At 44.0% G+C, this 24,977-nt stretch overlaps 1 long non-coding RNA gene across 1 annotated transcript; it reads right to left on the bottom strand.

Annotated features, from left to right (window-relative positions):
• Window positions 1-692: 692 nt before the first annotated feature.
• Window positions 693-19,989, bottom strand: LOC116980662. The gene is made up of 3 exons (XR_004414034.1): window positions 19,848-19,989; window positions 16,198-16,203; window positions 693-732 (listed from the first exon to the last, which is right to left on the bottom strand). It is a non-coding gene; the product is annotated as an uncharacterized LOC116980662 (long non-coding RNA).
• Window positions 19,990-24,977: the final 4,988 nt, after the last annotated feature.

The raw sequence follows: 24,977 nt of genomic DNA, 5'->3' as shown, positions 1-24,977 counted from the left end.
CTTCATAACTTCTAACCTTCCAGTATGGCGTCTTGATCATCCCCAAAGAAAGACTCAAAATGCTGGAAAAGGGGCGGCATGATGGCCTAGTGGTAAAAGCTACTCTTACAGTGCCAGAGACCCGGGTACGATCGTGACTACAAGTGCTTGTCTGTACGGAGTTTGAATGTTCTCCCCATTACCACGTGGGCCTTCTCCGAGATCTTCGGTTTCCTCCCACACTCCAAGGACGACAGATGGCACAATGGGCTAAGTGTTCGGCTGGCAACCGGAAGGTAGCCGCAGATTGGCAGCCACGCTTCCGTCAGTCTGCCCCAGGGCAGCTGTGGCTACAGAAGTAGCTTACCACCACCGAGTGTGACTGAGGAGTGAATGAATAATGCGATGTAAAGCGCCTTGAGTATTAGAAAGGCGCTATATAAATCCCATCCATTATTATTATTAAAGACGCACAGATTTGTAGGTTAATTGGGTTTGTATGAATGTAAAATTGGCCCTAGTGTGTCTAGGGTAATGTTAATGTGCAGGAATTGTTGGTCGGTGAGGACTCGGTGGGCCAAAGTGCCTTCTTCCGCACTGCATCCCTAAACTAAACTAAAACTCAACAGGTCAGGCAGTGTCCCCGGAGGACATGGATAGGTAATATTTCGGGTCGGGACCCTTCTTCAGACTGAATAGGGATCCCAACCCGGGATGCTGCCTAACCCGCTGAATTACTCCAGCACTTTGTGTCTTTCCTTGGTAAACCAACATCTGCAATTCCCTGTTTCTACATCTTCATCATCCTCAGGTTGAACTGGACCAAAGGACACACAAAAGATTGCAGATGCTGGAACCCAGAGCAAAGAACAAACTGCAGGAGGAACTCTGCCTTAAATCCCTTGCCTCCTCAAATGCTGCTTGACCTGCTAAGAACCTTCAACAAGTTGTTTTTGCATTAATCGGACCAACATTGGCCCTGTTCATTCAGCTGCTAAGGCCTTAAGCACTGGAATTCCATTCTCACATCTCTCTTTTTCTCTCTTTCTCTCTCATTCCTCGTATAAGATGCTCCCTAAATCCTCTTTGATCAAGCATTGGTCACCCTCATTAATATTTCCTCTATGGCTATGTGTAAAAGTATATTTGGTGGTGCCTATATGAAGTTGTTTGAAATGTTTTGTGTTAAAAGTTTTTATAAATATAAGTTGTCTTGTAATATCTCAGATCCAATCATTTATTTTATGAAATCTATCTTGAGTGTTTAAATAAGAATAAGAGTGTATGTTCTAGCAATAGATCTTTCAAGCAAACTAGGTGTTCAGTTCTTTATCCATTCTCTACATACTTAAGAATTTGGACCATTCTTGAAGATATGGACCAATAATTTCAACTTTGGTAGAATGCAGTGTGGGTGATATCAAATCAAGAGCCCATTACACATCCTGCCCTTTTTTATTGACATTAATGGAAAGCAAAGTTGGGTGATAAAAGGGTTTTGGCAATTTCATGAGATCATAACACATAGGAGCAGAATTAATCCATCGAGTCATGGCAGATCTTCCCTCTCAACCCCATTCTCCTTTCTCCCGGTAACCTTTGATGTCCTTACTTATTAAGAACCTATCAATCTCCGCTTTTAAAATACCCAATGACTTGGCCATCACATCCGTATGTGCCAATAAATTCCACAGATTTGCCACCCTTGACTAAAGAAATTCCTCATCTCCATTCTAAAAGTACATCCTTGAATTCTGAGGCTGTATCCTCTGGTCCGAGACTCTCCTGCTACAGGAAACATCCTCTCCACATCCACTCTATATAGGCCTTTCATTATTCAGTAAGTTTCAATGAGAACCCCCCTCATTCTTCTAAACTCCAACAAGTACAGGCCCAGAGCCATCAAGCGCTCCTCATACGTTAACCCAATCATCCCTGGGATCATTCTCGTAAACCTCCTCTGGACCCTCTTCAACACCAGCATATCTTTCCTCAGATATGGGACCCAAAACTGCTCACAATATTTCAAATGTGTTCTGACCAGCCCCTCAGTATTACAGCCTTGCTTTTATATTCTAATCCAAGATTTGAATTTTATCCTACAGCAGAACTAAATTTTAAAATATGAATCATGCATTGAAATATAATTTAAAGTATGTAACTTAATAGTGACAATTTTACTATTTATTTGTAGTGGCAGAGCTTGTACTTCAGTGTTCTTGACATGAAAGGAACTTGCATTTATACAGCACTTCTCACAGATTCATAATCTTCCAAAACAGTGGGAGAATCTGCTGCTCCTTAAATATGTTCATGGAATCCTTTCTATCCCCAAGAGAGCAAATTAACATCTAATTCAAAAGATTGTCAGAAGTAGTATGGCATTTCCACAGTAATGCACTGAAATGCCCACCTAGATCTCTGAAGTGAGAATTAAACTCAATACCGTCTAGCTGAATGGTGAGGTAGTTATATCTGAGCCACAAATTGTATTGAAATGGCATTTCTCAGTACCCTACTGCAGCATGGGAAAGAGGGAATGCTGTCAGTTCTAACGTTGCTCATTTAAAATAGCCTGCCTGTTTGACAGTCATGGAATTATACTGATGAGATCTTCAGATGTTCTCATCACAAACTATTGCACTTCGTGAGATGGTGAAAACTATCTTGCTTTCAGATGATCGTTGAAATCTATAAAGTAATCCAATACAGAAAAATATATTTCAAAGGACATAAATATATAAATCTACTCGAGCTCTCGACATTCTACATAATTACAAAGCTGTTTCAAAGGGGAAATTATTGTTGAAAAATATTGTAAAATTTAGTCAATAGCTTGCTGATTTTAACTCCGTAGTGTCTGAACGTGTTTTAATGGAATCGGTGTCGAGACCTCATCCTGTATTGTAAGTTTGGCTTCCATTCAGCAAAGTGTCAAGGGGCATGTGACTTGCTAGAGTTAGCCCGAGAGGGAATTAGGATTTCCATCCATACTCCCTGAAAAGTTTCTGATCCCTGATTTAGGAATGGTTTTTATGACGGTATTCTGATCCAAAGGAATCAGTCCCTAAAGCCCGGAGAACCAATGAAGCTATCTATACACCTCTGAGCTTAGTACCTGTGTCACAAAAAACATGTTTATTTTCCACCTAGCCTAGCCTTTCTGATTTCCTAAGGCTTGGGAACAGTTGGGGTTAATTATAGATTAAAGAGACTGCAGATGATGGAATCTTGAACAAAAAAACATGTTGCAACCTTAATCAAAGGTTCCTAGCTTCATTACTAGAACAAAATTGGTCAAGAGACAAGAGTGTTTTATTGTCATATGTTCCGAAAAGGAACAATGACATTTTTACTTTCAGCACCACAACAGATATGTAATCATAGTACTCAAGTAGCCACCATAATAAACAGCTTAAAGAAGTTCAATATATAAAAAACAAACTGTAGTGTATCCATCTCCTGGGACCAGGTTGTCTAAATTTCCCTTTTCCTACCATGCACAAGCACGTCTGTCAGCGGACAAACCTAGTGGTTTTGTAATCTTGACATCCCACTGATTTTACAGGTTGAAATGTACCCTTTTCGACCAATTGCATTGAAGATCAGCCTCATATAGCATTGTAAAATATCAGTGGGACAGGAATTATCTCAGACTTATCCACCCCCAACCCCATTTCAAGCTGCTCATAACATCATTTTGCGCTGAGCAATAATTAGTCTGGGTGCCAATTTCATCATAACTAGGCTTGGTCTTTTACAAACTACTAAATGCAAAAACTTCCATCCAAATCTTTCTATACTACAGAAGACTTCCAATCATCCAAAACGTCTGGCTTTGTCCTGTGCCACATGGAGTTTCAATTGACCATTACCTCTGCTTTTCTTGAACTGTTTGAGCTTCTAGTGTTTCCAGTTTTTATTATTTTCTCTCGTTTCCCTCACCCTTTACTACAGTAACTTTACCAGCAGTATATTTCTTCCTCTGTCCTCTAATTTTGCTCTGCTCTTCCTCAAACCCTTACAGTGATGCTGTTCCCTACGCAGCACCACTGGCAACTGAAACCCGTTCCCCAAAGCCCCCCCATCTGTGATTCCTGCTGCTCTCCTGCTCTACGATTATGTTCTGACACAGACTCGCTACCACAGCCACATGTGTGTTTCCTCAGCACTTGCCTGTGCTGCCATCTTGTGCTATGTAGCTTCCAGATTCATTTCCAGGCCTCCCAGTTCGGGCCCAAACAGGTGTTCAGGTACCTACAAGCAATCCACGGCTTCTCGCCACAGTTCTCCTTCTGTGCTATGTTCTACACACTCCACCATGCGCCAGCACCAGCAGGCCCTTGCTCTGTCTCTCTTGCAGCTCTGGGCCTTACTCACCCAAACCTTTACTTTATTCTCCACTGCATCCACATCTTCGCCCCTTCTGTAATCCCTAAATCCCTAGACTGGTCCACGCTGCCTCGGCAATGTCAGCAGCATAATCAAAGACCAGTCTCATCCCGTTCGTTCCCTCTTCTCCCCTCTCCCATCAGGCAAGAGGTTCCGAATTTTGAAAATGCATACCTCTAGATTCAGGGACAGTTTCTTCCCAGCTGTTATCAGACAACTGGAGCATCCTCTCACAAACTAGAGAGCGGTCGTGACTACCCATCTACCCCATTGGAGACCTTCAAACTATCTTTAATCAGATTTTACTGGGCATTATCTTGCACTAAACGTTATACTTTGGCGAGTTGAGACAGTCGGGTACAACAAAGTTCTTTATTTTTTAAACGAAAATAAAGTGATTACCCGAGTCGATATTAACAGCCAAAATAAACAATGCTCACTCAAAACCGCATGGAGCTCGAATGAATGTTTTTACAGAAAGCTCACGAAAAAGCTCCCCCGCTCATGTGACCGCGCCAGCCAATAGCGAGGGTTCGACATTACCAGGGCCACCACTAGGTGTCACTACAGGAACCCCCCCCAATACCCGAGGTACGGAACCGAGCGGGAGGCTGGACACGGCGACCGCAACGCATGGTAACAATGGATGTGGCGATACAGGTGGGACTGGCAGAACAGAGCCAGGGGACAGTAACGCTGCAGGAGGAACAGAAACAACAGGTGCGACCGGACCGGCCAGTGGTCGGCCCCTACGCTGAGGCAGCGCCACCACCACCGGGCTGTCGACATCCAGGTGGGCCGGCTTAAGTCGAGCAACGGAGACTATCTCTCTGCCCCCGACATCCAACAGGAAAGTCGCGGCACCGGGGCGCAACACCCAGAATGGACTCTCGTAGATTCTCTGCATTGGGGATTGATCCGAATCCCTGCGAATAAACACAAATAGGCAGGTCCGGCGGCACGTGCACTGGGGCAGGCCCATGCCGCAAGGTAGGAACAGGAGCCAGGCCACCCATTCTCTCCCGGAGACTCGCCAAAACCGCCAGGGTAGACTGGCTGCCCTCGAACCGCAGGGAGGAAATCCCCAGGCACCTGCAAAGTGGAGCCATATACCAACTCGGCGGACGAAGTATCCAAGTCCGCTTTAGGGGCCGTGCAGATGCCTAACAGCACCCAAGGCAACTGCTCGACCCAGTCCGGACCCGTGAGCCATGCCTTCAGTGCCGATTTCAGGTGGCGGTGGAATCGTTCCACTAACCCGTTGGCCTGGGGGTGATAGGCGGTGGTGTGGTGCAACTGCGCTCCGTATAATTTCGCCAGCAAAGCCCACAATGAGGACGTAAACTGAGCCCCCCGGTCGGTGGAAATGTCTGCCGGAACCATGAACCGAGCAATCCAATGGGCCGCAAGAGCCCAGGAACAAGACGCGGCGGAGGCGTCTGACAGTGGAATAGCCTCAGGCCACCTCGTAAACCGATCCATAACCGTGAGGAGATGCGTGGCACCGCGGGACGGCGGTAACGGACCCACTAAATCCACATGGATGTGTTGGAAAAGGCCCGAGTGAACCACAAAGTCTTGTGCTGGGGCCCATACATGACGCTGAACCTTGGATGTCTGGCAAGGGATGTAGGCTCTAGCCTAAGCCGCGACCTGCTTGCGGAGGCCCAGCCAGCCAAATCTGTCCTAGCACCAGCGCGGAAGTCGCCCAAATTGAAGGGTGGGCCAGGCCATGGATGGCGTCGTAAATCCGACCGCGCTAACCCGCGGGAACGATGGGGCGTGGGCACCCGGTGGAAACATCGCACAGTACCAACGCCCCAGTGGGACCGAACGGCACGTCGGCCAACCGCAACCCTGAAGCGGCCGTCCTGTAGCCATGCATCACGTCGTCCGAGCGCTGTGCTGCAGCAAACTCCACGTAATCCACCCCATGGTCCACGGCCGCCACAGCCGGGCGGGACAGGGCGTCGGCGACCGTGTAGAACTTTCCGGCTACGTGCTGTACGTCCGTCGTGAACTCTGACACGAAAGCCAGGTGTCGCTGCTGTCGAACAGACCAGGGGTCTGACACCTTGACCAAGGCGAACGTTAAGGGCCTGCCCTCCAGGAAGTGACGGATGGCCATGTACAGGGCGAGGAGCTCCCTGTCGAACATGCTGTAGTTGCACTCGGGGGGCCTCAGCTGACGGCTGAAAAAGGCTAACGGCTGCCAGCAGCCGTCAGTGAGCTGCTCCAACACCCCACCCACGGCTGTATCGGAGGCGTCTTCCGTGAGAGCAGTCGAAGCTGTGGCCCGCGAGTATACCAGCACGGTGGCTTTGACGAGCTCCTCTTTCGCGCCGTCGAACGCGGCCTCAGCCTCGGTGGACCACACGAGGTCCCGTGGATTACCAGCAAGGCACTGAAACGGGGTGCATGATCCTGGCCGCCGCCGGCACGAAACGATGATAGAAGTTAACCATGCCGACGAACTCCTGCAGCCCTTTTACAGTGAGCGGCCGTGGGAACTGCCGGATGGCCTCCACCGTAAATGGTAATTGGGACGTAACATGGTGCCCCAGAAATGAAATTGTGCGGAAGCCAAACTAGCATTTGGTGGGATTGACTACGAGTCCATGGTCCTGGAGCCGCTGGAACAGCGCCCGCAGGTACATGAGGTGTTCCTGTTGGAAGCGGCTCGCAACCAGGATGTCATCTAATATATGAAAACAAATTCCAATCCCCTACATACCCACCATGTCCATCAGTCTCTGGAACGCCTGCGCGGATTTTCTAAGCCGAAAAGCATACAGAGCCTCTCGAACAGCCCAAACGGGGCGGTCTTAGGGATGTTGTCTGGGTGAACTGGGATCTGATGATAACTGCAGACCAGGTCCAACTTCGGAAAAAAGGTAGCGCCTTCCAGATGAGCTGAGAAGTCTTGGATGTGTGGGACAGGGTAGCGGTCCGCGGTCGTAACGGCGTTCAGGCGCCTATAATCCCCGCATGGTCTCCACCCCCCAGATGTTTTAGGGACCATGTGTCATGGGGGTGCCCACGGGCTATCCGAGCGCCGTACGATCCCCATGTCCTCCATCAATTTGAACTCTTCCTTGGCGATGCGTAGCTTGTCGGGCAAGAGCCGGCGCGCCCGAGCGTGTAATGGCAGTCCCGTGGTGGGGTATGGTGCACTACCCCGTGCTTGAGGGAAACGGGGGGTGAGTAGCTCTGGGAACTCCGCAAGCATGGAGGCATACGAGTTCTCGACGTCAGCCACCGCGTTCAGCTGTGAGCTGGGGGGTTCCGCGGGTCGCAGGGTCGTGGGGCTGGGGCCCGCCGGTGGAACAAGGTGCCCGCCCTGTACGTCCACCATGAGCGAAAAGGCCCGAAGGAAGTCGGCGCCCAGGAGCGGCTGCGCCACGTCCGCAACGGTAAAGGTCCAGTCGTATGGGCGGGAGTCGAAGTTGAGGGATAGGGTCCGCGTGCCATAGGTGCGGATAGTACTACAGTTGACAGCAGTCAGGACAGGGCCTCACTTACCAGCACGGATGTCCAACCCAGTCGAGGGAAGGATGTTGACGATGGCCCCTGAGTCGACCAGGAAACAAAGTCCGGAATGGTGGTCTAGCTCATAGAGACGGTTGATTTGGCCGATCGTGATAACCCCTACTGACAATTGGCCGAGGCGTTTCCCACAAACGTGCAGGGAGGGCGGCATCGGCGGGCCTCGGCACCCCAGCGTAGGTGGTAGCAACACCACTGGCGCTTACCCCGGTCTCCAGTATGCGGCTGTGGCGCGGCGACAGCAGCAGAGGGCTGGGCATCTCTGCGGGGCTGCTGGCATACGGGCGCGAACACCCGGTTGATGGACCCGCTGTCCTGCTGTTTCGCGAGCCACAATTCGTCGGCTCGTTCGGCGAGCTTCATAGGATCTGTGAAGTCCGACCCGGCGAGCAGCAGGCGGATGTCGTCGGTCATTTGCTCTAGAAACGTCTGCTTAAAAAGCAAGCAGGTTCGATGGCCGTCCATCAACGCGAGCATCTCGCTCATCAAGGCGGACGGTTTCCGATCGCCTAGGCCATCCATGTGGAGCAGGCGGGCGCGCAATCTTGGCGGCTGAGCCCGAAGGTGCGGAGCAGTAGGGCCTTGAGGCCCTTGTACTTGCCTATGGCTGGCAGGTCTTGTAGGTAGGGCAGCAACCGCATGGCCGTCTCTTGGCTGAGCGCCCCGACCACGTAGAAATATTTGGTGGCGTCGGCAACGATATTTCGAAGGTGGAACTGGGCCTCTATGTGGGCGAACCACACTTGAGGCTGCTCTGCCCAGAAAACGGGCAGTTTCAGGCCCACGGCGTTTTGCTGGGGGTCAGGGATGGCGGCAGCTTGCATGTTGAGAGTCCGAGTACCGATCGGACTAACGGGATCACCAGTTTGGCGAGTCGAGACAGTTGGGCACAACAAAGCTCTTTATTTTTTAAACAAAAATAAAGTGATTACGCGAGTCATAATTAACAGCCAAAATAAACGATGCTCACTCAAAACCGTGTGGAGCTCGAATGAATGGTTTTACAGAAACCTGCGAAAAAGCTCCCCCACTCACGTGACCATGCCAGCCAATAATGAGGGTTCGATATTACCAGGGCCACCACTAGTGCCGCTCCAATACCCTTATCCTGTATCTGTACACTGGACAGCTTGATTGTAATCATGTGTAGTTTTTCGCGGACTAGAAAAGCCTTGCACTGTACCTCGGTACACGTGGCAATAATAAACTAAACTAAATCTATCTGCACCTTCCAATTTAAAACTCTCTGCAAACCTCAGTTTCTGTAACTGAGCTTCATATCACTTCTACTATTGCTCGTCTGACCTGGCATCTGTTTGGTTCATTGCACCTGCATTATTTTGGAAAAAAAATTCTATGTTAGAATTGCTCTTTAACATAAAGCTTTGTTATAATTAACTTTTAAACTATTACTTCCAAATGTAAAAGCAGTCATTCTATAAATCAGACTAAGTCCAGCGCACCATCAAACAATTCAATGTTGAATAAAATCTTACTGATTGATGTAACCTTTTTTCACTTGACTAGCACTGGCGAAGCACGCTAGGAGCTGGAGGAAGATATTTTTTAAACACGATTCTGTTATTGTTGGCGGAGGAGGGATTGAAATTGTAAGTGATAAAATCTGATTACATTTTTCAACTATTTTACCATCTTTATGCCTGGATATGGTGCAAAGTTGAATTACTATAAAACTAACAGAATACGAAATGTCCAAAATTCCTCTACACCTAGTTAAGGAACAACTTTTAGTTCACTGAGCTGGTGTGAAATTGAGAATTTAACATGACTTTTCACAGTGTGGCTGATTAACTTGCTTTCCAGTGTGAGAATTACAACAATAACATTTGAAATAAGAGAAAAACAGTCATAATTGAATGATATCAGGCTTAAGTTTTAAAAAGCCAGTTGTTAGTGGAAAGATATTATGAACCAATTCCATAGTTAAGAGATTATTTGAAAGATTGATTTACTTGGCGAGACAGGTTAATGAGACTTGACCACAACAATATAAAGAAGCAGAGGGGAGAAAAAACACTAGGATATCCTTAATGGCTCTGAGCTGTTTAATTATTATTAATTATTAATTATTAATCCTAAACTCCTCAATCAGTAAACCAAAATGCAGAAAATATTCTTCTTTATTACAGAGGATTATCCAATTTAATATTTTACATAGAATTTACACTGTTAAATTAGGAATTATTATGTGGTTGTTTTGTTTGAGTATGTTGCATAAATAGATTAATGTCCCTTTAGTGTTTATTTTAATTGCAAAATTAAAAGGATGACAATGGTAAAATGGAGCCAAAAGAAGAATATGCCTAAATACGTTAAGGCCCAAATTTTTAAGGCACAAAACAGATAATATGAACATAGCAGGAAATTGGTAAACTGACAAACATTAGTGCAGAAAGAGGAAACATTGCAACATTGCATTTGATGTTATTGGGTCAGTAAAGAATACAAATGCCTTTGGGCTTTGTTTCACTTGTAAATCAAGGTGACATTTTTACGGTGTTGTTGCACTAAGGTAAACTGAAAATGACAACCTCCAATTTTTTTAAGAAAACACAAATTAAAATTTCTTTAAACTTGAAACAACGCAGTTTCAAAAATAATTGTTTTAACTATAAATCTGCCCCACACTCCTCATAATAGGTGAACTGGCCTAATAAACATTCAACAGAAAATCCTGCAGTCAGTGCATGCACTTTTTGATTGGTAGCCCCAACCTGCCAGATTCTATGGCATCGGGTCAGTTGTTTAATTGCATTGTTTTTGTGGATTGCCTTGACATCTGGTTAGCCATGCAAGAATCGTCGGGAATCCATAGAGCATCGAGGAATGAATGACAAGTCCTTGGGAATCCTGAGGGAGTCTTCCCACATGCAGACAGTGCAAGCAGTGACACCTTCCAAAGAAGATTTATTCAGCAGAGTAGCTGCCGTTTCTTGCATGCGCCTGCACTACTTACTTGCGATGGTCCAAAAATGTACCAGGAGTTATGTGGCACCTTCAGTCGCAACATGGATATTGCAGTGATATCTGCAGTCACGGGATTCTGGCCATCTGGTATAAATGATTTAATCTCTCCCATTTTCCCCCCCTTTCTACTGGCAAAGTAGCAAACATATGTTCTCAGCAAAGAGAGCTACAGCATTCTGTCTGATGCTGCACTGAATGGTCAATTAACAAACCTGGATTTAAATGATTAAGTTACATGAAAGTTTGTTTCAGTGGCTTTAATTACCATAAATGTGTTTGTACTGGATATTTTTTTACAAGCCTCCGTATATGCCTCCTGCCTCCCTGCTGTAGCATAAGGTCATTCACAACATGTCCAAATTGCTGTACAATATAATTTTGTTAATGCCTGTGGACGGGTGCCAGGTGCCTGTTATGAAGACGCACTTCCTTCTTTGCATTCCTTTCACTCCTCCAAATCCAAAACACATCATCGGCAGGCCTGTCGGAACATCGCCGCTGTTACCTGCAGGGATGAACTGTAGGCAGTGGAAAGATAGCAATGGAAAGTGGACACTAAATAAACATTTCATTTTGAAAGAAAGCAGCTCAAAAAATAAACACTGATGCTCAAAGATATAAAAATCTAAATCCAAATTGCAAATGTTAATATAGTTTTAATTATTCAGAGAATGCCCCATGCAAATTCCTATTCCCTTTTAACATATCTACTCAGGCAAGTAACACGAAGAACTCTCGGCCTCTTCACGAGAGTCACCCATTTCTCTCCCTCCAGATTTATATTTCACTTCTCCCCATCCTTCCTTATCTGATATCCTATTTGGCTCCATTTCAATCAAGCCATTGTTACCATTGCCACCTATCTGCCAATCACCTCTCCTCACCTGTATCCACCTAGCAATTTTTTCCTCCAACCCGCCTTACTTTGCAAGCTTTCCCCCCTCTATTCCATTAGTCCGAAGAATGGTCCTGACCCAAAACATTGTTTGGGGTGCAAGTGGTTCTTCATTAATTTCCCTTCTATCTTGAGGCAGCGCGAAGTGTAAGTAAGTTTATAGGCCAAGTATTCACATACAAGGAATTTGCCTTGGTGCTCCGCGCACAAGAAACAACATGACATACAGTGACAGTTACGAATGACTCAGAAAACACTAAACATGAATAATTATAAAACATTAATGATAAAACACCATTGATCATGCATGTGAACCAACAAAATACCAGATCAAAGGGAGGCTACAAATTTTTGGCTGTTGAGTAGAGCAACTACTCGTGGATAAAAACTGTTTTTATATCTGGCTGTGGCAGCTTTGACAGTCCGGAGTCGCCTTCCAGAGGGAAGTGATTCAAAGAGTTTGTGGCCAGGGTGAGAGGGGTCAGAGATGATCTTGCCCGCTCCCTTCCTGGCCCTTGCTGTTCATCAAAGGAGGGAAGGTTGCAGCCAATAACCTTCTCTGCTGATCAGACGATTCGCTGCAGCCTCTAGATGTCGTGCTTGGTGGCTGAGCCAAACCAGACCATGATGGAGAAGGTGAGAACAGACTCTACAATGGCTGTGTAGAATTGGACCATCATTGCCTGTAGCAGATTGTGCTTCCTCAGCTGCCGTAGGAAGTACATCCTCTGTTGTGCCTTTTTGACTGTGGAGTCGATGGTAGCCCCCCACTTAAGGTCCTTGGAGATGATGGTTCCCAGGAACTTAAAAGACTCCACAGATGTGACTGGTGGTGTTGTTGATGGTGAGTGGGGTGAGGGGAGGGGGAGCTCTCCTAAAGTCTACAATCAATTCCGCTATCTTAAGAGCATTGAGCTCCAGGTTGTTGCGATGGAATCAATGGAGGTGGGAAGGTGGGGAGGTGGTTTTCATGATAGACTGTGCTCGTTCACAACTTTCTACAATTCTTGAGGTCTTGTAGTAGGCTGTGATATATCCCTATAGGATCCTTTCTACGGTGGAGATATGCTAAATGTCCTTAGTCTTCTGAGGAAGTGGGGGTGTTGGTATACCTTCTTGGCATAGCGTCAATGTCATTGGGCCAAGACAGTTGTTTGGTGTTTGGAAGTTCACCCATACAAAACAGTATAAATCACTTGTGAGATTTAACCTTTTGTGAAAGATCTGGGATTTACAGCAACTCCGTTGCCATGAGGAGGAATGGCATTGGAACTGCATGTGCTGCATCAGCAAACCACCCTTGGCCACAGGCAGATTGCATTCTGGCAGAAACAAGGCCACTCACTTATTGCAGCAGAGAAGGAGGAAGCCATTTAGCCCTTTTAGACCATGCCAGCTCCCATTTCCCTTATCCCTGCAGTTTATTCTCGCTCATCCACCCAGCAACTTTCTTTGATTCTTTTACCATGCCTGGACTAAGGAATAATTTATAGTTTTGAATTAACCCACCAGCACATTTTTTGGGATGTGGGAGGAAACCAAACACCCAACTAAAAACCCACAGTCGTGGAGCAAACTCCATATTAATAACCCTTGAGCTCAGGATCAAAGCTGGAGCTATAAGATGACAGCACCAACTGCTGGACCACCGTGCCATCCAAACTAACATGTCCACAGTGTAAGACACTGCCAGTGATATCAGAATATAGCTGAATTTGCTTCAGACTGGGGTTAGAGTTGGGGGATGGGAAGAAAGCAGCTTGTAGTGACTTCACATTGAAGCAGCTAATTTTACGGAACAAATTCAAAACAATGCTTTGTTCCAGCCCTGAATATAATGATACGATTGAAGATTAAGCACAATAATCAAGTGTTCTTTGATATGAATGTACTCACATTTGCAACTTCGACATTTGTAAAGAATATAGGGCTATACAGTGCTTGGAAAAATACAACCCACTACAGTCTTTATAAATGCGCTTCCCACTGCTACTGATATCAGTTTGAAAATGCCGCAGGTCTTTAACCCTCTCAGGACCCAGTGAATATTAGCTCCAGACTCAATGAGTTAAATTTAGTGTTGCCGACCTTTATACTTGACTTGCAATCTTGTTCAGCGAGAAATCATGCTCAAAGCGCTGTCTTACAATTTAAGGGCTGTGCTCTGAAAGCATTTCATTTTTTCCCTGTAATTTATTGTAAATACAGTCATTCACCCTCAATTTACTTTATGCAAAATGCTATTTATACAGAACCTAACATCCTTAAATAATCACTATACCGGTACTTTGCTGGGAATGTTCTCCTGAGAAGATTCTTTTGCCTCACTAAACAGAGATAGAAATAGAGATATACTTTTTGTATGAATTGTGTTCAAAGGTTAATATGTGATTTTTTGTTTGTATCTTTGAAGCATCCTCAGATGGATTGTCAATCATGATTCCATATTCATGTGTGGACTATGCTTATTATGCCTGTCCTGCTACACTGATATCTCCTTTGATTGTCCCACATTCTAACTTTTAAAAAATATATCATGTCCCTGCCAGACTTGTCTATGGATTAAATTTAAAGCAACACAGGTAAGTGGCAGCAGTGCACCTTTGTTTCTTTATGATTTGAGATCAGAGTATTGGAAGTGAAGTTTCACATTCCTCCTTTAACCTAGTGATGATGCTTCCAATGAAGCTCATGTGACAAGTGCAATATAGATTACAGGTTGTTTTCATTTTGCACTGAGGTGATTTGCAGTCTAATTTTTTTTTCATTCAAATTTCACCTAATTTCTTTTCTTTGCTAATTCTCTCTCCTGGCCTTTCCACCTTAGTGTCAGAAAAATGCATCCTCAGGGGACCATACACTTCTGACACCCTCTCTCTTAGCACTTAGTTATATCAGGCTGTGACAGTGAATTATCTACATACAGCCAAATCCATTACTGTTCACCCATGCATTTCCAAATGGCTGTTGCATAACCTTTGACAGCAGATTCTCAGGTTATATTTTCCCCCCTCAGTAATGCAGAGGAGGTGAAGACAATTGAATTGAGCTAGCATTGCACGGAATGAATCTTTTTTGATTCAGTTGCTCACTGCAGCACTAGGGGGCTTTCATCTCAGTTGTTTGAATTTAATTAAATTTAATTCAGAATTTGAGTTTCAATTGCTGCATCAAACACTATGGGAACTCATTAAAGTGTCATTGTTTAACTTTTTTCACCGTTTAGTTTTCTTCTTACACTTTAGATCCATGGCTTCACATATGCTTTTCCTCACTAAAAATAAGTTAGGTCACTTAATCCCAGGGGTCTGTGATTTCCAGTATGAAATGAACCACGAACGTGAATTCTCCAGAACATTTTGTTGTTGTGGACTGATACTCCAGTTTTCATTTTGATTACCTCAATCACACTTATTAAATCCATTACATCCCTGCTGGCAGGCTATACAAGTTTGAGAAAGAAAGAAAAACAGATTTACATTTATATAGCAACTTTCACAACCATAGCACATTCTAAACAAATTTACACCAAGTTACAGTCCATATTTTCTACTTTGTAAATGAATGTAGGAAACTGCAGACTGATTAAGCACAACAAGCCTCCACAAACTGCTGTGCAAAAATGACCAGATAACCCAAGAGTTATTAAATTATTGATACTCCTAACTAATTTAATTAAAAATATATTATATTGGCCTGGATGCTATTGGTAACTCTCCTTTTAGTTTCAGCTGCCAAAGGTAAATGGACCTTAATTATATATCTCAGTTGAAGGATAGATTAAATCAATATATGATTGATTTATTAAACATTTAGAGTTTCAATATATACTAGACCAAGTGCAGACCCGTTGGGTCTGTTCCCCCAACGTGAGGTTGCGGGGAGGGAGGGTTGGAGTGGGCGGGCGGGCGTGGGATTCCAGCTGCGGGAGGCGGGACATGAGCGTACTTGTGCTGGGCGCAGGGCTTTAGTCCACAGCGGCGGGGGGAGGGGGGGCGGGGCCTGGATGCAGGTGGGCCTCGATATGTGGGCATTGTGACGTCAGCAGCTCAAGCGGCGATTTTATTTTTTTTAAGTGAGTTTGTGATCAATTTTATTCAAAATCTGGGGAAATAATTGACTTTGTGAATTTGTGGAAATAAGTGGATTTCTGAACTCATAAGATAAATCCCTACCGAAATTGTAAAAATCTCCGCGTTTTTGCGTCAGGTTTTCGAGGAAATACATTTTAAAGGCAAAATGCCGTATACCCCCACACACACACACAGAGTTTTAAAAGTATACTAGGCCAAGTGCAGACCCATTGGGTCTGTTCCTCCAACGTGCGGTTGCGGGGAGGGGGGGCAGCATGCGGCGTCACACACACTAACTACCCCCCCCCCCGCACACACGCTAACTACCCCCTTGATATATTAATATTATTAGCTTGCTCCTTTTACCCCATAACGGCCTTATCTACTGACGCATAGTCCCCAACTAGCAGGCGCTTCTAGAGGGGGGGGGGGGTAGAGAGTGAGGGCAGAAAGAGAAGTGGCAGAGAGAGAGGAGCAGAGACAGAGAGAGGGGCAAGAGGGAAGGAGAGGGAGGGTGGGAAGGGATGGGGCGAGGTGGGGGGAAGGGATGGGGCGAGGTGGGGGGAAGGGAGGGGTGAGGTGGGGGGAAGGGAGGGTGAGAGGTGGGGGGAAGGGAGGGGGTGAGAGGGGTGAGAAGGGTATATGGATGGGAGGAGCGAAGGGGTGAGGGGGGAGAGAAGGGGTGAGGGGGAGAGAAGGGGGGGGGGGGGAAGGAGGAGAGGGGGGTTTGTTACCAAACTGAACTCACTGTGGAATGAATCCATTAACGGAGCCACTCTGCTGCTGTATTCTAAGTTGCCCCTGCCTTCCCTCTGGAAGCTTCCTCGTCCCCATCAGATGCCGAGTTCCCAGAGCCCTGGTTAAACGCGGGGGCCGCTCACGGTTAAGTCTGTGAAAGTGGCCCCATCAGAGACTGTGAGCAGCAGCAGTTCCTATCAGGTAGAATTAAAATATAATAACTTGGTTTGTACTTCTAATCTACCTTTAAATTTATTGTAACCATATAGGCTTTACTTCCGAATCAGGGGTTAAAGTACATTCCAAACCATTTGGGTAAAATTCCTCTCAGCTAGCCATTGAATCCGAACAATTAAAGCATTAGTGAGCTAGTCTCCATTTTCTGCGACTGACCCAATTCCAGCGAAATGATTTCTAAACTAATGATAAAGTTGTAGAAACTGCATTCGCACTGATCATGCTATGAACTTAAAATTCTGGAACCTTTTGACAATTGTGAATGAACTGCACTGAAAAAAAGCACTGCAACAGAACGGAAACTCCACCCCATGATTTATGCACCAATCAATGGAGGGCTTTTATCTTTCGGATAAAATGACAAAATCATTCTAGATTATTTCAGTACGTTACTTCTGCTTGGTGGCTGGAAGAATTTCAACAACTAAACTGAGCCTGTCACCTTCATGTGAAATAATCCCTTATTAACAGCTATTGAACCTAATACTGAACATTTGTCATTAAGACTTTAATTTTCCAGCACTGCTTTTACTCTGTTAAGTTTCAGTTAAAGAAACTAATAAGATTTGCAATTGCAGCAAGCTGAAAGAAATATTGTCAGGTATGGTGTAGATGAACATTTGTGTATCTTTGTAACTTTAATGATTTGTATCATAAAATAAATATTTATTGTGAATTTTACCTTGGCTGTTTTCCAAAATCATTAGCATTCTGTTCTGTACACAAATGAAACTGGATGAAGATAAATGAATATTTAAAACAAAATGTATTCAATTTTTAAGAAACTGATTGTAAATTGTCTAAATAATATACATTGTAAAAGAAAGAATATATGCAATAAAATATTGTATTTTGCTCCAATCCATGTGTTTTGAGCAAGGGGAACCAAGAGTTATTATGATTTGTAAATAAGTTTCAGCACAATGAATATTATTCATTTTGTCGCCTTTTCCACGAAGCATCGTCTCTAATGGGCCTGTCCCACTTAGGCGATTTTTTTGGGCGATTACTGGCAACTGTCATAGTCGTAGCAGGTCGCCGAAAAAACGGCGACTGGGCCTCCCTACGACAAAGTCTACAACAACATACCTCCCAGTCGACGTCAAGCTACAGCAAGCTACCGACAACCGGCGACCATTAGGACGTCCACCTACGACAACCTACGTCCACCCGCAACAAGCTACGACAAGATAAGACAATTCAGTCGCCGGTACCTGTCGCCGGTTGACGTAGGTAGTCGCCAATGGAATTCACCGAAGTCAGCACCAGTGACAACCTACGCCATCCTGGCGACAACCTACGTCATCCTCGCGCTATCACCTACGCAAGGCTACGATTGTTGGTGTCAACCCACGGGCGCCGGCTGTCGCTGAAAAGTTTTGAACATTTCAAAATCCAGCTGCGACACGAAAAAAGGTACAGCTCTTTGGGCAACTGAGGAGACCATACAGGCGACACCCCAGCGACCATGTGGCAACAGCCTAGTCGCCGGTAGTCGCCTAAAAAATCGCCTAAGTGGGACAGGGGCATAAGTACATCTTGAGCTGACATTTGAGTGCCTAATTCGCTCTTTGTGAGAGATTTACTCCAGGGCACGTCATGCTCAATACAGCTTTGTTTTGTGTTATGGGGTTTATAGAGCACGAAAACAGGCCCATAGTGTTCACACTCTGCATCGCCCCCGTGATCACACTAACTATTTTCGGCCCCAAGGGTCCAATTGAGCTATAGGCCTCATTTTCCTCTGTCCCACGAGGTGGAGTACTAGGTCTCAGGTGATGGATGCTGAGCCTCATCACAGCTCATGCAGGTAAACACCTTTTCTTATGTTTCTAACATAGCTTTAAATTAATTCATTTTTATTTTAAATAATACTATAAAAAAGAATTTATATGAGATTAAGTTAAAAACAAACTACCTTTACTACCCTTTTCGATTTAGATCAGCAACCCTATTGAGATGGGTTGGTGTACAGCTGAAGGGCAAGATCCAAAATTATCCAGCCCCTCAGTTCAGGATAGATGAAATGCAGTCTTGGACTCAGCTGAAGGTCAGCTCTGCTTCCGACTTCCACGCCGCAATACATTGAAAATCAGAAGCACGCTGACCCGCAAAGAAGACCTCGCTAATAATTTCTTTCTTATTTACAAATTAAATAAATTATGGGTCTTTGCCACAAACATTATGGAGGGCTGCTCATTATTAATTGCTGCAACACTTCCGGTGGCGCCATGGAGCAGTAAGAGGCGCTCCTTTTAGCTCCGCTCCGAAAAATGCGTTAAAACGCATTAAAATACCTGGAAAGAAAAACGGACCGAATGAAAAATACCTACCGGCAGATGCCCGACGTCGTGTAAGTGACGGCATCAGAAATCGACGTATACCGACTGGATACCGGTATCTTAAATGCGTAAACGGATTCTGCCGACTCGACCTCAGACTAGACAAAGAACCTGACTGCAGGTTCTTCAAGAGCAAGAGAAAGAAACCTCTGGAGAATCTGAGGAAGAAGGACTTATTTCTACCATGGAAGAGCAAATACAAGAACAAGCTTTAAGACGGGCTATGGCAAAAGACTGGAGAAATTCTGACTGAAAAGCTTGGAAAGCTAGAAACAAGGCATGATGTCGGGAATAAAGAAATTTGCGAAAAAATTGACATTCTACAAGTTCTCATCGAAGTGGTAAACACCGTTTTGAAAGGAGAAATTAAACGGGTCGAAGAAGATATTAGCAAAAAGTTGGAGCCCATTCTCCTCACTTCAAAAAAACAAAACAATGCTATCAGTGAACTCGAAGCTACTACTACGGACATCTCTGACACAACGCAAAGACTGAAGGAAGATCTAGACCGTGTCTCTGGGCAACTGGCCAGAATGACCAACAAATGCCTCGATCTTGAAGCCCGGTCCAGACGCCAAAACTTAAGAATTGTTGGAGTGAAGGAAGGGAAGGAAAGTGAAAAAGACCCTCGGGTCTTCACTGCCAACTTACTTCAACAGGTATTTAATCTGCCTGAGAGACCTAAAATTGATCAGGCACATCGAGTCCAGAGAGCCCGATCAGGTGCTGGAGCCCCACCAAGACAAATTATTCTTAAACTACACGACCTATCAGTTCTTGAAGATATCATGAAGAAAGTGACAAGCGATGGAACCCTGATGTTTGAAGGAGAAAATATAAGAATCTTTAGAGACTATCCAGCAGAGGTTGTCAAGAAGCGAGCCTTTTCACCAAAACACGTGTTATTCTCAGAGACATCCCAGGCTTAAGATATGGAATAATGTATCCTGCCAAATTAAGAGTCACATACGGAGGATCGGAGCGTTTCTTTATCGACCAAGAAGATACATTTAAATACGCGCAAGATTTAAAAAAGGACCTAAAGGGATAAGTAGATAAGAAATAATTGGCATAGCTTGTTTGATTAGCAGGGCTATGGCCTACTGATCTTTCACTGAACCTTTGATAAATCGTGTGTTTAACGTACACCTTTTATATGTATTTATAAGGGGTAGACTGATATAATCTGTTTTTTTATATAAAAATAAATATAAAAACCTGCAAATAAGATGGCCGACAGGTTCACAGGCGGTTAAGTCTAGACATACTTATCAGAGATAGATTGTAAAGTAAGCGGGTAGACTTTACGTCATAGTATCTGGGGAGATATATTCTACCCCACTTACTATGGTGAATATCTACGCTCCCAACTTTGATAATCCACAATTTTTTAACAACATTTTTAATATAATCTCAGATTCCACCCAGCAAAACCTGATAACCGGGGGAGATTTCAACTGTGTTTTGGATCAATATTTGAATAAATCCTCACAGCAAAAGAGATATAAAACAAAATCAAAATCCAGCGAACTTCTAAATACATATATAAAAAATACAAATATAACAGACATATGGAGGATTGCAAATCCAACCGGATGAGAATACTCCTTTTATTCATCCGTACATAAAATTTATACACGTATTGACTATTTTCTGGTGGACACAAAATTAATACCTTTTACAACTAATCCCAAATATCATAATAGTATTATTTCCAATCATTCCCTGCTAACCTTCTCCCTAAAACTAGAAGGAATGTACAATAAAAAAAGGTTTAATCCCCAAATACTAACTAACACAGATTGCTGTGAATATTTAAAACAACAGATGGAATTATTTTTTTAGACCAATGATACTCCAGGTATTTCGCCCTCGTTATTATGGGAATCTTTTAAGGCTTTTATTAGAGGTTCTATCATTTCATATCAAGCATATCAAAACAAAAAGAATAGGATGGACCAATTGCAATTAGAAGAACAGATCAGACAGCTGGACTCAGAAAATGCGACAGATCCGTCTATGGATAAACATAATAAGATAGCAGTATTAAAATTCAAGCTAAATCGAATTCTCTCTGCAAGAGTTATCAGGCTATTTCAAATTACTAAACAGGAAAACTTTGATTTGGCGACAAACCGCATGAACTTCTAGCATGTCAGTTGAGAAAAGTGGAAAAGCATCATACTATTCAAAAAATCAGATCAGATAAAGGTGAACTGTTCACACTTCCAAAAGATTTTAACGAAAGATTTGCCCAATTCTATCAAAATTTATATACATCCAAAACATCAACAGAAATGAGAAAAATTACAAACTTCCTTGATAACTGTAATCTTCCGACACTTAACGTGACGGAACGAGATGAATTAGGAGCACAGATTTCAATTAAAGAAATCGAAGAGACTATCAATTCATTGAAGAATGGCAAAACACCAGGCCCAGACGGGTTTAGTAATGAATTTTATAAATTATTTTATGAGGTAATCTCCCCGTGTTTACATAACCTTTATATACACGCGTTTAAAGAACAGACGCTACCACAAACCTTAGCCGAATCAATTATAACACTTATACCCAAAAAAGATAAAGATCTGGAAGACCCGGGATCATACAGAGCAATTGCCCTGTTAAATACAGATCAGAAAATATTAGCTAAAACCCTGGCAAGAAGATTAAGTAAATAAATTAATACATTCTGATCAAACTGGGTTTATACCCAAGAGACTCTCGTTTAACAATTTGAGACGCCTGTTTAATATAATGTACTCACATGGAATGATAAAATACATCAATTATTTCATTAGACACAGAAAAAGCATTTGACCAAGTAGAATGGAAATATTTTTTACAGTATTGCAAAAATTCCAGTTGGGAGAACATTTTATTTCATGGATAAAATTGCTATATGACAAGCCAACTGCCAGAATACTGACTAATCATGTACTCTCATCTAAATTTCAGCTATCCAAGGGCAATAGACAAGGATGTGCATTATCACCCCTGTTATTTGCCCTCGCGATTGAACCTTTAGCGGAAAGTATAAGAGCACATCCGAATATTCACGACTATAACACTAAATATTCCAATAATATTATATCATTATATGCAGATGATGTATTACCCTATATCACCAATTCCCAAGTTTGCATTCCAAGTATACTAAATCTTATAGAGGAATTCGGTTCCTTTTCAGGATATAGAATAAATTGGAACAAAAGTGAAATTATGTCAATAAAACCTCAAGAGCCGACACACCTCCTAAAATTCCCTTTCAGAATTGCTACAGAAAAATTTAAATATCTTGGAGTTCACGTAACTAGAAAATACACTTCTCTATTTCAAGCAAACTTTCCTCCTTTAATTAGCAAATTAAATTCCCTTAATAAATGCCCTTACTCAATTTTGGAAAACACTTCCGATGTCTCTCATAGGCAGAATAAAGATGATCTTCCTCCCATAAATCCTGTACTTATTTCAATCAATACCGATTTATCTTCCTAACATTTTTTTTTAAATAAACTTGACTCTCTGATCACAAACTTTATTTGGGATTATAAAACACATAGAATCCATAAACGACATCTATGTAAACCCAAAGAAATTGGTGGACTGGCCCTCCCCAATTTTTATACTATTATTGGGCAACGAATATTCAAAACGTAATCTATTGGATGGACAACACATGCCAACAGTGGTTAATAATGGAGAGAGAGGATTGTTCGCCTTTTAATATAGGCGCGATTCTTCTCTCTCGAATAAATTTGACGAAAACACTATATGAGAAAAATCCGATTATCCACAATACCCTACGAATCTGGAAACAAGTGAAGTCAACCCTTAAACTGAGAAATTTATCTCTTCTCTCACCAATTGCCAACAACCCTTCGTTCAAACTGCTCATTATTCTATGTTCGCTCTTCTGGGTGAGATGCTAACTGAATTTCATTGTCTCTGTACTGCACACTGCACAATGACAATAAAGTTTGAATCTGAATCTGAATCTATTTTAGACAAAACGTTCACACATTGGGAAAGATTAAGACTTAAAAAACTCGGTGATCTTTATGAGATGGGAACTCTTCTCTCATTTCAAGAATTACATCTGAAATATTATCTGAAAGGTAGTCAATATTTTAGATACCTTCAAATATGAGACTATCTGAAATCATATATCCAAGACTATCAATCTATGTTGCCAAACACACTAGATGAATGTATGAATAGAAACTCGGATCGCTGTCAGGAATGTCGATGTGAAGCCATGTTTCTGTGAAGATCATGATGCTGCAGTCCTTAATCCAATTGTGGGAGGTAATCCGTAGCCGGAGTTCATCCATTTTGTTCGCCAGTGAGTGTACGTTGGCGAGGAAAAGGCTAGGAATCGATCGCCTGTGTGGGGTTAACTCTAACCTATCCTTTAACCCCCCTCGGCATCCACGGCGGTGTTTGCGTTCGCGTCGCCATCTATGGGTGCTTCTGGTCGGCCGAGCTGGCTTGGTACTCTCCGCTGTTCCGCTACTCCGCTGTTCTGGCTAGTTCAGGAGTGAGACGGAGTTCGCCCAAAAGGTTGTTGCAGCTGCAGGAACCGATGTTCAGAAGTTCCTGTCGGCTGTACGATAGGAACGTAAGACTGCTCTGTGTGAACAGACTTGAAACAAGTAAGTAAATTATTGCTAGTTCGCTGATTCTCATGAGACACAGGGCGTCGCAATGTGCCTGCGCCGCCGCCATCTTGGCCATCCCACTCCCCACAATGAAAATTGCGATGTTTTTATTAAATAAAATGTTAGCTGTTAATGAAAACGGAAGAATTTGATTAAAACATGGATTAACGAAGGGGAAATCATGCTTGACTAATCTTCTGGAATTTTTTGAAAATGTAACTAGGAAAATGGACAAGGGAGAGCCAGTGGATGTAGTGTACCTGGACTTTCAGAAAGTATTTGATAAGGTCCCACATAGGAGATTAGTGGGCAAAATTAGGGCACATGGTATTGGCGGTAGAGTGCTGACATGGATAGAGAAGTGGTTGGCAGACAGGAAACAAAGAGTAGGGATTAACGGGTTCCTTTCAGAATGGCAGGCAATGATTAGTGTCAGTGCCGGCCTTAGGAGGTGCGGGGCCCAATTGGGAAATTTTCGTAGAAATATATAAATAAATAAATACGATTGAGTAACGTGTCGTGAGTAACATGACAATTCGGGGGAGAGTTCTTTTCACAGCGTGTGGAATCTAGCCAGGGATAAAGTTGCGAGGAGGGAAGGAGCGTTGAGAAGGAGAGGGTCGGGTTCATGCCAATAACACTCACTCACCGCTGCCGCAGCGCTCCGGGCGCCACCGCATTCTGGCCGGGGAGAGAAGCAGCTCGCATGGCTACGAGTGGCCTCCATCACCGGATAGTGGAACCGATTGCCATCTCAACGCCTTCTGCCGGCCCGCTCACCTCTGGCAGTGCTCTCCGTCTGACCAGTGAGGGGACCAGCGCAAGAGTAAAGATCATAGAGCGGGTCAACGGGTGATGGATAACATCACAGCGGGCGGTGGAGCTTAATCCTGTGTCAGCGCGAACAAGGGATCAATTGAGGTTACGCGCAGCGACTCTGGAGAGAAGACCCTTCTTTAGACTCAACTGAACTCTCGTCGGTGAGAGTATTTGTGATTGTCTGTAGAAGGGTCTTGACCAGAACCGCAACCCTCTCCCCAGAGCCCCTGCCCGTCCCGCTGAGCCACCACAGACAGGGAGTTGAAGGTAGACACAGGGGGGTCCACCTTCAACTTCAGAGCCA

Source organism: Amblyraja radiata, chromosome 14 (genome assembly GCF_010909765.2).
Source record: "Amblyraja radiata isolate CabotCenter1 chromosome 14, sAmbRad1.1.pri, whole genome shotgun sequence".
Taxonomy (NCBI): Eukaryota; Metazoa; Chordata; class Chondrichthyes; order Rajiformes; family Rajidae; genus Amblyraja; species Amblyraja radiata.
The sequence above is the reverse complement of the archived record's forward strand: the minus strand, read 5'-3'. Positions and strand labels throughout refer to the sequence as shown.